Consider the following 14,805-nt stretch of genomic DNA (forward strand, 5'->3'; position numbering starts at 1 on the left):
AGCCCCAGACTGAGTCACACACAGTCTCACTGCCAGACGTGATGACAGCCTGCCTCTCCCAGCCACTTCAACTGGAGCAGCAGGTTCTCAGCACTTGTGTGAATCAGGAGCTCCGTTCTTGGCTGGTGCAAATGGCTGCAACCACAACGAACGGACAGTTCTGTACAAGGGACTCACACCCCTGAAACAGTTCTAGTGAAATCTGAGTATATTTGTTATTCATTGTAATCTACAAATCAAGATGTTTGAAAGGGTCACCATTTGTTTAGAGCATCTCTGCAGTGTTCTCTCCAGTCTTTGTAGGAAGGCAGGAGGAAAAGTAAGGAAACACACAGGAATCCTTTAGGGCTTTGGCCAGCTGAAATCTGGCATGTTCTAGTGTCTGTTGGTTTAAACTGCCAAGTCAGTAGCACCCACTATTCACAGGCTTGCTTACCTGTGCAAACCACTGTGCTACCAGCAGGTGCTGGGTTCATTCATCCCACTGAATGTCTAACAAAACCATTTAGATACAGGTAATTTCCTAAGAAACATATTTACTGTGGCCAAAGATACATAGCCCTGTTGGCTGGGCATTTTCTCTTCCATTCTCAAACTCTGTGGTCATGTCCCTTTCTTCTCTCCCACAATAGTTTAGGCCTTTGGCTCTGCTTCTTTTCATACATATACACCTTAGCCCACAGTAGCCCAGTCTCCAGCTCCTCCAAGTAAAGCTACATCCTGATAACACTCACCAAGGTCAGACAGAATATTCTGTGGGCTCTTCATGCCCTTCCTGTCCTTTGCAGTGGAAGCCATTCACCTCTGTTTCTCTGGTTTGAGAACTTCCAGTCTGGAAGAACATTATTTAAATCCACTCTGGACCCTTCATTGGATATTGGCTGTCTCCAGGCCACCGTTCAGATCACAATCAAAACTGCTCTTTGCAGGTGAACACTTACAAGATCCTTTGGGTCTTGGATCACTCAATTCTTTCCTGTCTTCCCTTCAAATAGCACAGTGCTGTGCTTTGGGGGATTGTAGACATCCTGGCTCCTGGGTTCCCAGTTTGGGGGCTCTGCTCATCCTTTTCCAGATGAAGAGTGAACACCAAAGAGACAAAGGTTCTCCAGGGACTGTCGCATTCCCAGGCGTAAGTAACCAGGGTGGCCTCACCAACTGGTGTGTCCAGGCTCTCAGGATTACAAAGAATGAGTCAGAAGAGCTGAGTCCCAATTCTGACTCTGCCCATGATTCTCTGCATCATCATATTCCCTCTCAGCTTTCTCAGCTGAAAAACAGGAGTCATAATATTTCCTTACCTACAAAAGCTGTTAGGAGGATTATTGCATTGTTGTGAATTCCACAGATGAAAGGTACTACAGAAGAACAAACTGCAATTATTGTTTCAAACCTCTGCCCTAGTCCTGTCATCCTTAACTTACTGAATAGCACTTACTCAATCGAGGAAATCCTGCCACTACAGTGAAGATGATCATTGGAAAAGATGACTCTCTTGTTGCAATAAGAGCATTTATCCCCTTGTGTTCAACACCCTTCTCCCTGCCACTGGGATGATCGGAATCACATAATCCCAGATATTTACTACACGTTTTTAAGCAATCTTCTATTTGGGCACTATTATGTCTTTATCCCAAACATGGATGTTATTGAATAAATTCCCTTTTTATAATGTTTAACATCTACTCTAGAGATAAGCAGCTGCTGTGAGTCTGATGCTGTGTGAGGTCTCTTGGAGCCCATGGTGGCTGATGGCTGACAAAATAGTCAGAATGGCCAAATTTGGCTGCCTGGAGGCGTGTGGAGCTCAAATCAGCCTTTCATGTGCATGTACAGCGTGCCTAGGGATGTGCCCAGAGATGGAGGGCCAGAATGCAATGCCAGTTTGGTATTTATACCCCTTCAGCAGCCTTCTCCACTTTGAAATCCTAACTATACTAACAAAGAGCTCCCCTGCAGTGGGGAACTGTGGTTTTGATGGTGAAAAAGACACTGAATGGTGAGGTAAAAATCAGAAGCTTGCAGTTAGTACCTACAGCAAAGGTCAGAAAATTGGTGCTCTAGGTTAGTGTTCCCAGCAGCCCCTGATTCCTGTTAAATACTGTTGGGTGCAGTCAACACCAGGCACTGTGTGTGGCCAGTCCTCACAAAACTCATCTCAGAAACAAATATCTCCCTTTTTCTGCTTCCATCCCCTCTTGTTTTGAAAAGAATCAAGACTCGGAGGGCAGAGAAGCAAAAACTGCCAGTGTTTAACAGCCCTGAAAACCACGTGGGTTTGCACGAATAACAGTTTTCTTGTTGAAGCCTGTGCACAAAGCTTTTGAGAAGCATGGTGGTACCACTGTTCATTATGGGTTAAAAGTACTGCAACAGGAGGAATAAATACATGGCAGGTGTTCGTTAACAAGGTACTAATTGGGTAACTGGAGGTGCAACATAAGAGACCACAGAGGCCAATCAAGAGGCTCTGGGTGAATCTTGGATGCTCCTCTGAGCTCGGGGAGCAGGAGGAGGTAAAAAGCTGCTGCTGTAGTCTTGCATTTTCTGGAAAAGCTGATGTTAAGGTGTTTCAGAGGCAGCAGACTGTTACATCTTGTGCATGAAACTGTGTGACAAAATCAGTTCAGAATTTAATTTAGAGATTGCAACTATCTTTTCCTTGGCTGGAGTTCTTTTACTTTGGGCTAGGTAATTCGAGCTTGAATTGTTCTGATTTGATTTCACTGTACCTCCTATGGGGTTTATTCAAACTGAGTCAGCCTGTGCCTGTTTGGCTAAACCATTATCTAAACTCACTGCCTTGCATAAAGAAGGCTTTAGGGATCCCAAAATATGTTTGCTTTCCTAATCCCTTGGAGGATGCAGTGGGGTTCTTCAAGCACAAGTTTGCAGATCTGCAGGTAGGTGTGTGAGTGACTCGTGTGTTCCAGGTTGAAAGCTGACAGTGGTGAAACCTCTGGGGACAGTTTCCCATGTGAACTGTTTTGCCTGTTCAGCCTGATGCATAATGAACATTACAATTTGGTATGAAACTTGTCTTACACCCACCCTGGGTGAGATAAGGAAGGATAAGGTGTAATTGGAGACTGCTTTTGGGTTGCGGTTTGGATACACCCTTCATTGACAAGCTGGTCTTGCATGTGGATTTGCAGCGAGGATCAAACTCCAATATTTAACTTGTGCATGTTCCTCCATGAGGTGAGTGCCCTGCCAGCTTGGAGGGCTTTGTGCTCTCACATGTTTATGCTCTCTGGCTTTTCTTTTCTCTGCCTTTCTGCCTGCACTCCTCCCCAGTTTCACTCTGCTCTCCTGTTGCGCTCTTTGCACGTTGCTGGGGTTGCTGAACACTTTGCATTAGGAGCCCCCTGTTCAGCTCCTTATGGCTCTGCCAAGTCTTACGTTGCAGCCAACCCGTTTTTGTTGCAGGAGTTTGCCTCAAACTAAAATATAAGTGCATTTAAAAACCAAGCTTTCAGATTATGGCTCAGCTGAAAACGAGCCTTTAGAGTGCCCGGAGTACGTTTTTCCGAGTGCTCATAATGAACACTCAGCCGATTGTTCCCTGCCCCCTCCCTTGGAAAGCTTCAGCCTGCCAATTTTTCCCAGCCCCCAAGCCCAGAGCGGCAGCAGTTTTCATTTAGGGACTCTTTGGTCATGCTCATGATTTGGTGTCTGTGTATGTTATGGCATTCATGAATTCATACTCTGGTTATCCATGTGGATCAGGCGTGTACTGGAGCAGGACAGTGCATTCAAAAGATCTGACCTGGTTCTCTTCAGCTCTCAAATGCTTTGATATACGTCTGCTCTTTTAGAATTGCCTTGACAATGGGCATAGAGCAGAACAGTGGTAAAAAGTGCCTTGTGTTCAAAATCCAGTCCTTCCCTGGATCCCTGGTATCTGGTATTCAGGACACTTGTAGGCAGGGCAGAGTTCAGGTGGTGTTTCAAAGGGGTTTCCTCGCTCAGCCTGGCAGTGTGGAACATTCAACCAGACACAGGGTGGGTTTGTGAACACCAGTGTGATGGTGCCCCTTGAGAAGACCCAGATTTTACCTTTTTCTCGTTGTTTGCAGGCTGTGTGTTCCCACAGAGGCCACGTGCTCTGGGTGTGGAGGGCAGCGAAGCGATTTTTGGGTACCTGAAGTTAAAAAGAGCAGTTGGCAGGAGGGAAGTCCAAGTCACAAACTAACCTAGAGTGGAGTTTGGGTGCTGATGTAGATGTAACTTCACACACTGCCTTACAAAAGAAATATATCCAAGAGCAGCATTGCTGTGAGCGAGTTTCTGGTTCCTGAGTTTGCAAAGCCTTGAAGCTGAGTGGAAAAAAGCACTTTTTCTTGGGTTTGGTTAAGGCATATGCACAACTTTGGTTCCATCCTCAGGCAGCCACAAGCACGGCTAAGTGGAATTTTCTTAAACATCTGTCCTCTTGCCTGTACAAACCCCAGTCTTTCTGATGATATCATACCTCTGGAGAAATTTCAGTTCCGTTGCTCGTGTTTTTCAAAAGCTAATCTTCTGGAAATAAGACTTTTTAGTAAAACTGCCTTCACCTTATGGTTACAATAAACTGACTTATTAATTGGCATGGGTGTGTGGCTGTCTGTACCAGCAGCATGGCAGCCTCTGTTGGCACATGTGTCCACAGAAAACCCCCTAACTCTGTGTTATTTCGTGTTGGCACTCAAATGTTTCCCCTCGTTTATTTTCCAATGGTTCTACTCTTTTTTCCTTTTTTTTTTTTTTTCCCCTGCAGCAATTCAATCATAGTTTGGGTTATAACTATTTTTTTTAACTTCTGTTTGCATTTGTGGATTTGCTTCAGGACATGGGCTGTGTTGCTCTGTTGCTTGGAAGCGTCTGTAACAGTGCTCGTGTTTGTTGACGTTTTTATGGTGTTGTGTTGGTAAAATTCACATTGTTTTTATTGCATACATTAGATTAATTTCTGTTGTTTTCAGCAGTTGACAATATTATGAAATGCATCAACCAGTGCGGACTACGTCGGGTTGTGGGTTTTCTTGATGGGTTTTTTTTTTTTTGGCCAGCTACTACTCCAGCGTGCATCGGCGGCGGGCTATTTTTATTGCAGCTCGTATTAGTTGTTGCGTAATAAATGTGAGAGCGCATTACCCAATGCAAGCCGCGATTTAAAAAAAAAAAATAACAACACAAAAAAAGAGGGGAGCGAGAGCAAGCCAAGCTCCCCGCAGTTGTGATTTAAAACTCGGTCCCCGCGTGGGTCCCGCGTTTCCAGCCGCACTTTTTAAGGGTCTTGCCGTACCTTCAGAGCGGCGGAGGCGCGACGGCGGGCGGGGAGGGAGGGAGGGAGGGGGAAGAGGGATTTTCCCCGGCCATGTCTGCCCGGGGGACACCCTCCAGCCGCCGCCTCCCCGCGGGTCCTCCCCGCGGTCCCCCCGCCCCGCACCGAGCGGGGGGTTCTCCCCGCCGGGGGCACCGCGTTGGGAGGCCCCGCCGCCCGCTGACCGGGGCATCACCCCTGCCGTCCCTCTCCCCTGCCCGCCGGCCCGGGGAGGGCGGGAGGGGGCCGGGGGGGGACCCGCCGGCTGCTGGGACTTGTAGTCCCGGCTGCGGCCACCGCTTCTCCCCCGTTCTTGCCCGGGACTACGGTCCCCACATGGCCTTGCGCCCCCGGCGCATGAGCGCTCGGGCGCTGTAGCGCATCTATTATACTGCCTTGCCGAGGATAAAAAGAAGAGCAACTGGAGGGACTATAAGGCAAACGTTGCTGGAGCTGCCGGGGCAAAGTAATCTATTTAATCTTTCCCTTTATTTGTCGGATGCTTGGGTGTGCGTTGCTAGCACTGGGCCATGGTTTCTGGAGGGAGGGGGGGCCGGGGAAGAAGGGGGAGGAAAAGCAAAACCCACTTGGGAAAGGCCAATGCCGATTTTTATTTTTTTTTTAATTTTTTTTTTTTTTCTCCCTCCTCTCTTCTTCTGCTCCTTCTTCTTGCGGGAGCCCCGCGTCGCTCCCCGCGGCCCCGCAAGCCTTTGTGCGCCGCCACAATGCAACAAAGCGCGGCGGGGCTGGCTGCAGCCTGGCCATTGATTTCCTCCCGGCCCCGCCGCTCCTGCCCACCCTTTTCTTCTTCTTCTTCTTCTTCTGCCGCTTCTTCTCCATCTTCTGCTCCCCCCTCCCCTTCTCGCCGAGCGCCCGAAGACGCCCCGGCCGGGCACAGCCGCGGCCCCGCCGAGCCCCGCGCCCCCAACGCAGGACGGGCTTTCTTTCTTCCCCCCCCTCCCCCTTTTTTTTTTCTTTTTTTTTTTTTCTTTTCGTTTTGGTTTTTGTTTTGTTTTGTTTTTCCTCTTCTTCTTCCCCCTCTCTCGCTCGCTTTCCCTCTCTCGCTCTCTCTCTCTCTGCCCGCCATCTTTTGAAGGGGAAAATTAGGGGCGAGGAAAAGGAGGGCTGCGGGCGCGCTCTTAAAAAGAAAGGGGGGGGGAAAAAGGGAGGAAAAAAAAAAAAGGAGGGAAGAGAGGGGGAGGAAAAAAAAAAAGAGGGGGGTGGGGGGAAAGCGTCGAGCGTGGCGGGGGACTAGGCAGGCTGCAGCCCCCGGTGCCGGCGGTGTGCGGTGCCCGGCTCGGGTGCGGGGCTCGGCGGCCGCCCCGCGCCCTGGGCCAGCGCCCGCCCGCCCGCCCCGGCCATTTCCCCGGCCCCGCCGCTGGCTTGGGAGCTGGAAAAAGGTCTGAGCAGGCAGCGTAGGATGGGCTGGAAAGTGCGCGTTTCGCGTGTTGTCCGCCGTCCGCATGCATTTATTTGTGTGTGTGTGTGTGTATCCAGCTGCTTCGCTCGCGTAAATATCCGGTGTTTACCAAACTTCTGCAAATAAATGGAAACCCGAGGGTTCGTTGCCTAAACTTGATACGCTTTCTAGGTGTAAAAAGAAACGCAGATCGCGGATTTATATATAGAAGTGTCGTGCTATAAATAATGCTGCCGATAATAAAATGTAAAACTTCAAAACTCAGCCGTCCTTCTCCTGCGTTTATGCTTCTTGTTTGGGTTTGGCACCTCCCTGGGCGCTGGGGATAGAGCATTATTTGTAGGCTGCTTGGTTTCACTTTCAAACAAAGCTGTAGCGTTCAGGTCGCAGGGTCTGTGAGCGTCCTTAAGCTGCGTGGTTGGGTCTTGCAGGGTGTTAATTCAGAACGTATTTCCTGCGGAATTGACTTTTGACAACGTGGAGAATGCATTCTGTAAGCTTCGTGATAAATGTTCTGTGACAAACCCATAGTGTGGATATTCCTTCCTGTTCATGTCTTCAGGAGCTAAAAGTTACTAAAATAAACTTGTTTGGATGAGCAAATGTGATGGCTTCGCTAATATTTCAAACTTTTATGTGTATGGGGTTTTTTGTTTGTTTGTGGGTTTTGGTTTGGTTTGTTGGTTTTTTTTGTTTGTTTGGGGTTTTTTTAATATCTTGAGTGTCTGACACTGGTAAATAATAGTAGGTTGGGAGTTGACATAATTAGTAAAGCACACCTGCTGTTCTTTACTGGGAATGGAGAAGCATTTTTTTTTTAATATGCTTGTTAGTATTTTTAATGTGTTCAGTGTACGTGAGTGGGCTGAGGGGGTGTGTCTACACGAAACTGGAAGTTTAGTTTTAAAGCTGAAACTGTTGTCTTTAATTCACACAGTGCTAAGTCAAGGTATTAGAGAGGGCTTGGTGACTGCCATATGTGCTGCAGTGTTTGGGTGAGAAGTGCAGAATAAATATGCATCGATCAAAACAAACAAGAAATCCCCAAAGCAGTTTGGTTGCTTTACAAGCAAAAAAGCCACGATCTGTATTGCTTACAACTACCCAACTGCTTGAGTGTACTGTGAATCCAAGTCCTGCCTCCTGATCTGCAGATCACAGCACTTTCAGGCTGCCGGGTGTCTCATTTTGTTAGTGCAGAAGTTTGGGGAGTTTTTAATAATACACTGGGAGGCTCCTGCTGAAACAAAATAACTCCTGACCTCAAAGCCTTCCTTTCTGGAAAGAATAAATGCTAAGATTGTGTATTTCTTTCTCTTCAGCCCACACTGGATAAAAATATTCACTCATGAATGTATTTGGTGTTTTGAGACAATGTTTAATAAAAGGGTTGAGCAGGGGGTAACAGTCTTATACAATGCTCAGCATAAGCTTGATTGCAATATTGTCTTCAGTGCTGAGACAGTAGCTATTCCAGTGAAAGGCTTTTCAGTTGTAGCGACCTATGCATGCAGAGTTTAAATTAGGAAAGAATGCACGTGCAATGTGAAGTGTCTGAGGTTTGTTTTCAAAACTGACTTTGGAGTGTTGGTTCTGTTATCTTCAAATAAAAAACCAGGCTTCTGGAAATAAAACTTGTGCCATTTAAGCACCGAAGTGCTTACAAAAACTTTAGTTCTTGTCATTAAAAAAATATTTAGAGGGAAAGCATATTGAAGTCTGATGTTCCAGCTCAGTAAGCATGCTAGGGCAGCAATGCTGTTTCAGTGTCTATCTCCAAAGAAAGCTGGTGGGGGGTTTTTTGTTTTTTTGTTGTGTTTTGGTTTGTTTGTTTGGTTTTTTGGGTTTTTTAGTGTCTGCAAATGCAAGTATTTTAGCAGATTTCATAGCTGTTTGTTTCTTTGCACTGGGTACAATGACTTAAATCACAGTTTTTAATAACCTTTCAAAATGCTTCTTTCCTGAGTTAAGAACCATGTGTTTAAAATTCTATCCTTCAGTTCTCCCCTAAGATGGAGGGAGTCTAACAGAGGTTCTTGGTATCCTCAAACCTTTCCTGCAGGCCTGGGATCCAGCCTGCCTGACCCGAGGGTCTCCTCCCCATGAGGCTGAGGGCAATACACACGGATAAACCAGTTTGCTCTGGTGAAGGCTGGGACTTCCCACAGTTTTTACAGACACATTTTTTTACTTGGTACAAGTTCTGAAAGATGCTGTTTAATATTTACCTCTTCACTTTGAGGGGGGGCACTTGTGCAGTGGGGTGTGGGTTTCCAGCCAAGCCCTGCTGCACTCCTAGAATCTCACTCCTCCCTGGAGTAATCTGGGAGCCTGATCGCTCTTGTTGACAGCACAAACAACTCGGGAGTCAAATCCCTCTCCTCAGCAGCAGCTGAGTGATGTAGTGAGGTCTCATGTTTCAAAGGCTTAATTACTTTTACAAAATATATTACTCTGTCTGCTTTGGTGAGCTATCAGGTGCGCTCAGCACAGACAGAACTACACTGTGCCAAATAAATGAACAAAGAGTGTTTTGCATCTGAGCGTTGTTGATTGTTTCTCTTTAATCCTGGTTGCTCCTTCTTTGCTAATTTGCAAAATTCATTAATCCTCAGTGGGTTTCCCAATCATTACCATGAGCCATATGTTTTGTTTTGTTGTGTGTGGTGTTGGTGTGTTTTTTTGGTTTTGTTTTGTTTCTTTTTAAATTGCCACATTATTCTTCAGCAATAACCCAGAGCACCGTTGTAAGCGATGGAGTTCTGGGAATTAGGAGGGAGCCATTGTGTACTGTGCTGCTCAGTGAGCTGTCAGGACATTTTGGAAGGATCTGTGGTGCATCTCGAGCTTTTCATTCCACAGGATCTTCCTGCGACATTCGTGTGTTTTTGTCAGTCATTAGTGCTTGTTGGACGTGAACAACTTTCTTTGGGGCACACTAACTCTTTAACCCACTTATTGCTAAAGCTGGTATTGGGAGGATGTAAATTCTTCTGGAGAGCAGTGTGGAAATTCACTGCTTTTTCTAGTAGTTCTTTTCCAATTCTTCTTGATAAGATACTGTCTGAAAAAACACTGGCTTCTATTTTGGATTCCTTTTGTGCCTTTCCAGGCCTCAGCCTCTTTTCAGCAGATGCTGTCACGTTTGGAAATACTTCAGCAACATAGATAACCTGGGCAGAGGAGTCTTTTCTCCTTTCTTGGGACCAGGGCTTGACTTTCTCCTCTCCACCAGCAATGCAACAGGTGTAGCAAAGATAATCTGAGGTGAAATTTTTGTGCTTGTAGGACCAACCTGGAACAAAATGCCCTGACTGAACTGATTCCATTTAGCTTCAGACTTTTGAGTTTTAGACTCAGACGTGATTGACACTGATTTGCTTTGGGAATTGTCCTTGTTTGCTCCTGTCTTTACTTTAAAAAGAGAGAGGCAGGGTCAGGAAAGGATTGCAGTTTTCCTTGAGAGCTGTTCCACTCTGAAGTTTACACTTGGAGCACTTCACTGACACAGTTGCACTGATATCTGTGCAGAGGACTCGTGCCCTGACACTGATGTAGAGGCCAAATACAACATGTACTGAAGAAAAAGCATATTTTTCCTTCTGTAACTTTATCTTTTCAACTGCTCCACTTATCCTTGTGTAACACCACAGAGGGTGCCTGGTTTGGGACCCGCTGGTATGGCCATGCCAAGATAAATCTATTTTCTAAAACTGCCCTGGTCAATCGGTTTGGCCATAGGCAAGTGCAGAGTTTGCAGTCCAGAGCTTTTTGCTGGGAGGGGATGTAGGATGTAGCTGCCTTTTTGCTTACCAAGGCTGGTTTAGGAACTGTGTTGTGCTGTGAGCTGTAGTGAAAGTGATAAGCTGAGCACGTGTGTGTGTGTGTTCTGAACTGTCTGTGCAAGAATTGTGTCTGGGTTTAGTGGAGAATGCTGTTCCTTATTGGAAAGCATTGCTTTTTTGCAACTTTTCTGTTAGTTAGAGTCTGAAATAGTGTTGAAGTGCAGGTCTTCAAGATGCCATATGAAAGAGGGAATGCTCCCCTAAGTTTCCCCTGGAGTAAGAGCTTTATGGATCAGCCTGTGTGCCCAAAGTGTGTTCCTCTCCTAGGCAGGAATAAGCCATATAGGAATAAACTGGGATACTTGTGTCCACACTGTAATGGTCATACTTGCTTTGACTTGAACTTCATCCATATGCAGGAGCTTTGGAGGCTTAGGGCTTATCTGTCCTAAGCTGTGGGTGCTCTCAGCAGGACTGTGCTGGGAAAGCTGAGCTCCTCCTGTGAGGAGTCTGTCCTTCTGCCCAGAGCAGCGTTCCCTGGGTGTCTGAGGCAGTAGGGAGCACCTTCCCTTCTCTTCCTGAAACAACACCTTCTATTCCCTGTAGAGGAGGGCTAATAGACTTTAAGATCCAAATTTTTCCCTTTCCTGCGGACTGTTTGAGGGTTTAAATCAGATGCATAAACTCAAGACAGCAAAAGTTGCTTTGATACTCTCTCAGGGTATGACAGCAGCTTAGCTACCACAGTTTGTTCACACCTCAGCTGACCTGGAACTTCCTTGCATAGCTGAGCAAGTTTGTGGATCTACCCAAGCTTAGCAAAATCACTTTTCATCGGAAATAGTAGACCCCATACAGCCTTTTGCACTTGTGTGACTATGTTTGCTTTGAGTTAACACATTGAGTTATTCTGGGACAACATGCTTGTTCAAACACAAGGCACTTCAGTTGGTTTGGAAGCAGATTAAGCCGAGTTGGAGGGAGCGTGCACAGGGGACAAGTGGGGGGTCTTAAATTTTCGTGGCAAGTGGCTGCTGCTCTGTCAGCAAAGCTGCAATAACTACCTTGGTGGGTGGGTGCACTTGCTCTGCCCCATTACCAGATATAATGTTACTGTGGCTCAGCTAACAAGCAGTATATTTATGTCATGGTAATTCAATCACTTTCATTTCATTCTTCATCCCCGTAAACTGACTTGATTGTCATATATTGATTTTTATGGGAAAGATGCAGTGCTGTAGTTGTAAACCCAGAGCATGATCTTAACCAGTGGCAGCTCATCCATTCTTACCACACTTGTGATGCTTCTCCTCCTGAAATAAATCTGTTCTTCTTCAGAAGAATAGCTTTAATCATTTAAATATGTAAAAAGAAATTTAAAAGTGAAGTAGGAGAAGGTGCTGGAGCACAAGAAGAGCGTAAAGGAGGTCTGTTGATGAAGGTGTTTTCTGTGATGAATCACTTTGGTTCTGCTGTGTGTGGTGAAATGCTTCTAACAAGTTAACAGACGGATGTGTGTCTGTTTATTGGAAGTCTGTTGATGTTTGCAGGGAGCTGCCCCTAAGGATAACATCTGTAGCACTTGTAAATGATATTAATAATGCTGATATATGGCCTTGCAGTAGTGGTGGTGTCAGGGAGAATTGCAGTGTCGGTTATTAGGCACACAGAGCAGAAAACAACCCTTTAAATAGGTAATACAGAGGAATTAAGTGCTATTTGCAAGGGCTCTGTATTTTATACTTTGCTCAGAGTGCTTTTTGTCCTTAGTTTGATTAAGAGGAGGCAATCTTCCTGTTCCATGTAGCCTTTTAAACTCAGTTGGAAGTGGAATTTGACTGTATCTAAACCCCCCCTCCCTAAAGGTGTCACAAAGGGCCTCTTGGGTGTTGTGGTTTATCTTTTAGAAACGTATTTAAAGAGCACTGGACTGTGGGGAAAGGGATAAAGCAGATGGCAGTTTGAGCTTTGCACTTTCTTTTGGTGACTATTAGCGTTGTACTTAGTAAAGAAGTTGTTTCCAGAATCCCAAGTGATGCTATTTGAACACCTTGTAAATACAGGTTCCTCTGTGTGTTTGCTTTTTATTTTCCCTTAATATTTAGTACAACCCTAACGCTGAGAAAAGGATTAATCTATAAATGCATGGGAAAAGGCTAATGAACTTTAATTGTAGATGGCAGTGGAAATATTCATATCCTCATTTTACAAGTGGGGAACTGACAACTGCAGTGTGGGGTGCCAGAACTGAGCTGAGGTGTCAGCAGGCTGGTTTGTAGCTGGTTTTTTTTGTAATTCCATGCAGGTACAGCAGATGCTTGGAGATGCTCTGCTCAGCAGGGAAGCAGTCAAGCTCTTGGGGCTTTTTCTTTTCTTTTTTAGCCTTTTCTTCAGAAAGCTTTGTGTCCAATAATTTCTCCTTTTGAAAATCAAAGTGCAGAAAAAGAAACAATCAGGGCAAAACCTGTTGTGGAAAGACTGTGTGTAATTTATTCACTATATGCTGAATCAAACAGAGGGAGCTTGAGGTTTTTCCTTATGCTGTGAAAGTACACAGAGCACCATATGCTGATTATAAAGGGGAAGGGCTGACTTTTTCAGAACACAAATGTTTACCTGTGCAGATCACATCCTTTAAAAAGCAGAAAACGAGGGCCCTGTGAGGGTGCAGACATCCAACAATCCCATTAGTTCTGGAGGCTGTGCGGGTGTTGCCACGTTTGGCTTTACTGGGTGTACCTAAATGCTTCTGCTGTGCACGTATCAGCTTAAACTTGGGTCGGTGCCAGAGCGTGGGGGTTTCTCTGCTCTTTTATTTTGTTTGTGTTTTTAATCGTTTCACTGAAATATGGTTTGCTGACCTGAAGTTGGCAGAACGGTTTTCAGGAGTCGCAGGATGAATCGTCAGCGGTAACACTCGTTGAAGTAGGAGGGTTATGGTGCTCTTAGTCTGCAGTTAGAAAAGTAGGCTGGTTGTGTATGATCCAGCATTTAACAGCAGCCTGTGGTCAATCACATTTTCAAATTGCATGAAATGGGAAGCTTTAGCTTCTATCTCCTCACTCAGTTCATTCCTCCTCACTTCTAACTTCCTCTGTGTTTTGGTTTCTCCCAGAGGGTGTAGATTAGCTCCCTGTTTCCTCGTGCAGTTTATCTGCTCAGTATATTTGTATCTGTGTCTTTCCAGTATCTGTATTTGTATCTGTTTCAGTTTCGTTTCCTGAAGGAATGTAAGCAGCAGGAGCCCAAGGCTGACTTCTGCTGAAGCCACTGAGTATCAGGTTGAGACTATTCAGCATTATCATCCAGCACTGAAATGATTAACAGCCTCAACCTGCTGCTTCACTTAGATGGTGTGTCTAGGATGGACCTGTTGCTCCTGGACTTTTAGCTCTGTGGTTTCTTCTTAGCAGCTCTCAGCAAGGGAGATTTTCCTCTGTTGCTCTGTGTGCTGTGACAGTATTGCCTGATGAGTGGTGGGCAAGCAGGAATGCAGAGATTCCCTGCCACTGAGATCTGTTGCAAGCAAGTTCACAGTGAAGGAACATCATCCTGACACACAGTTTCAGTCTCCTACTTTCAGAGCAGTTGATGATGCTGAGATGAAGGATGCTCAGGAAGGGTGACTGTGGTTCAAACCCAGGTAACAAATGGATTTGTGGTTCTGGTTGGTCCTGAAGTATGGATTTGAATGCATAAGCGAGGGTAAGCAGAGGTGGAACAGTAGATTGTGTCCATCTGTGAAGTTTAAAGTGCTAATATGAGAAACATGGAGAGGTGGAATAACAGAGAAGGCATCTATCAGGCAGCATTTGAGCCAGTTCTGAATTTGCACAATTGGCCAATTGAAGAAGTTGTGACTGATTCAGTGGAGGCTTTTGCTGTGCCCATCAGCAAGGCTTGAGTTTGGGATGACCAAACCTTTTTTCCCTCCTTGGCTGACTCTGATGGTGATTCCTTTTCTTGACTAGGCTGCATTTCTTTTTGTGCTCTTTTAGCAAATGTGATGGAAGAGAACATCTCCATGCTTCTGCACACCTTGTGCTTGTGTGGTGGGACTTCTCTAGCAGGGTTCTCCTGCAGGGAGAGGAGGCATCTTCAGGGCATTGATTAGATCAGCTCTCATTGCTATTGTAACTGAGACAGTGGGAACATCCACACATCTGATCAGTCTGATGAGACTCTCCAGCCCCAGATACCCAGCACTGAACCCCCTTTGTTATTTTACCTGTCTGTAACAGACAGCTGGAGAAGGGGTTGACCCAGGTAGAGAAGCCAGAAAGTGCAGAGAG

At 45.8% G+C, this 14,805-nt stretch overlaps 1 protein-coding gene across 1 annotated transcript in view; it reads left to right on the forward strand.

The window, feature by feature from the left end:
- The first annotated feature begins 5,657 nt into the window (after window positions 1–5,657).
- The window catches only part of BRD3 (bromodomain containing 3), a 31,581-nt gene continuing 22,433 nt past the window's right edge, over window positions 5,658–14,805 (forward strand). Inside the window, exon 1 of the mRNA XM_064676752.1 lies at window positions 5,658–5,774. The gene's annotated coding sequence lies outside the window, so the exon portion shown is untranslated. The remainder of the gene's footprint in view (window positions 5,775–14,805) is intronic.

The sequence above is a fragment of the Pseudopipra pipra genome, chromosome 20 (genome assembly GCF_036250125.1).
Source record: "Pseudopipra pipra isolate bDixPip1 chromosome 20, bDixPip1.hap1, whole genome shotgun sequence".
NCBI lineage: Eukaryota > Metazoa > Chordata > Aves > Passeriformes > Pipridae > Pseudopipra > Pseudopipra pipra.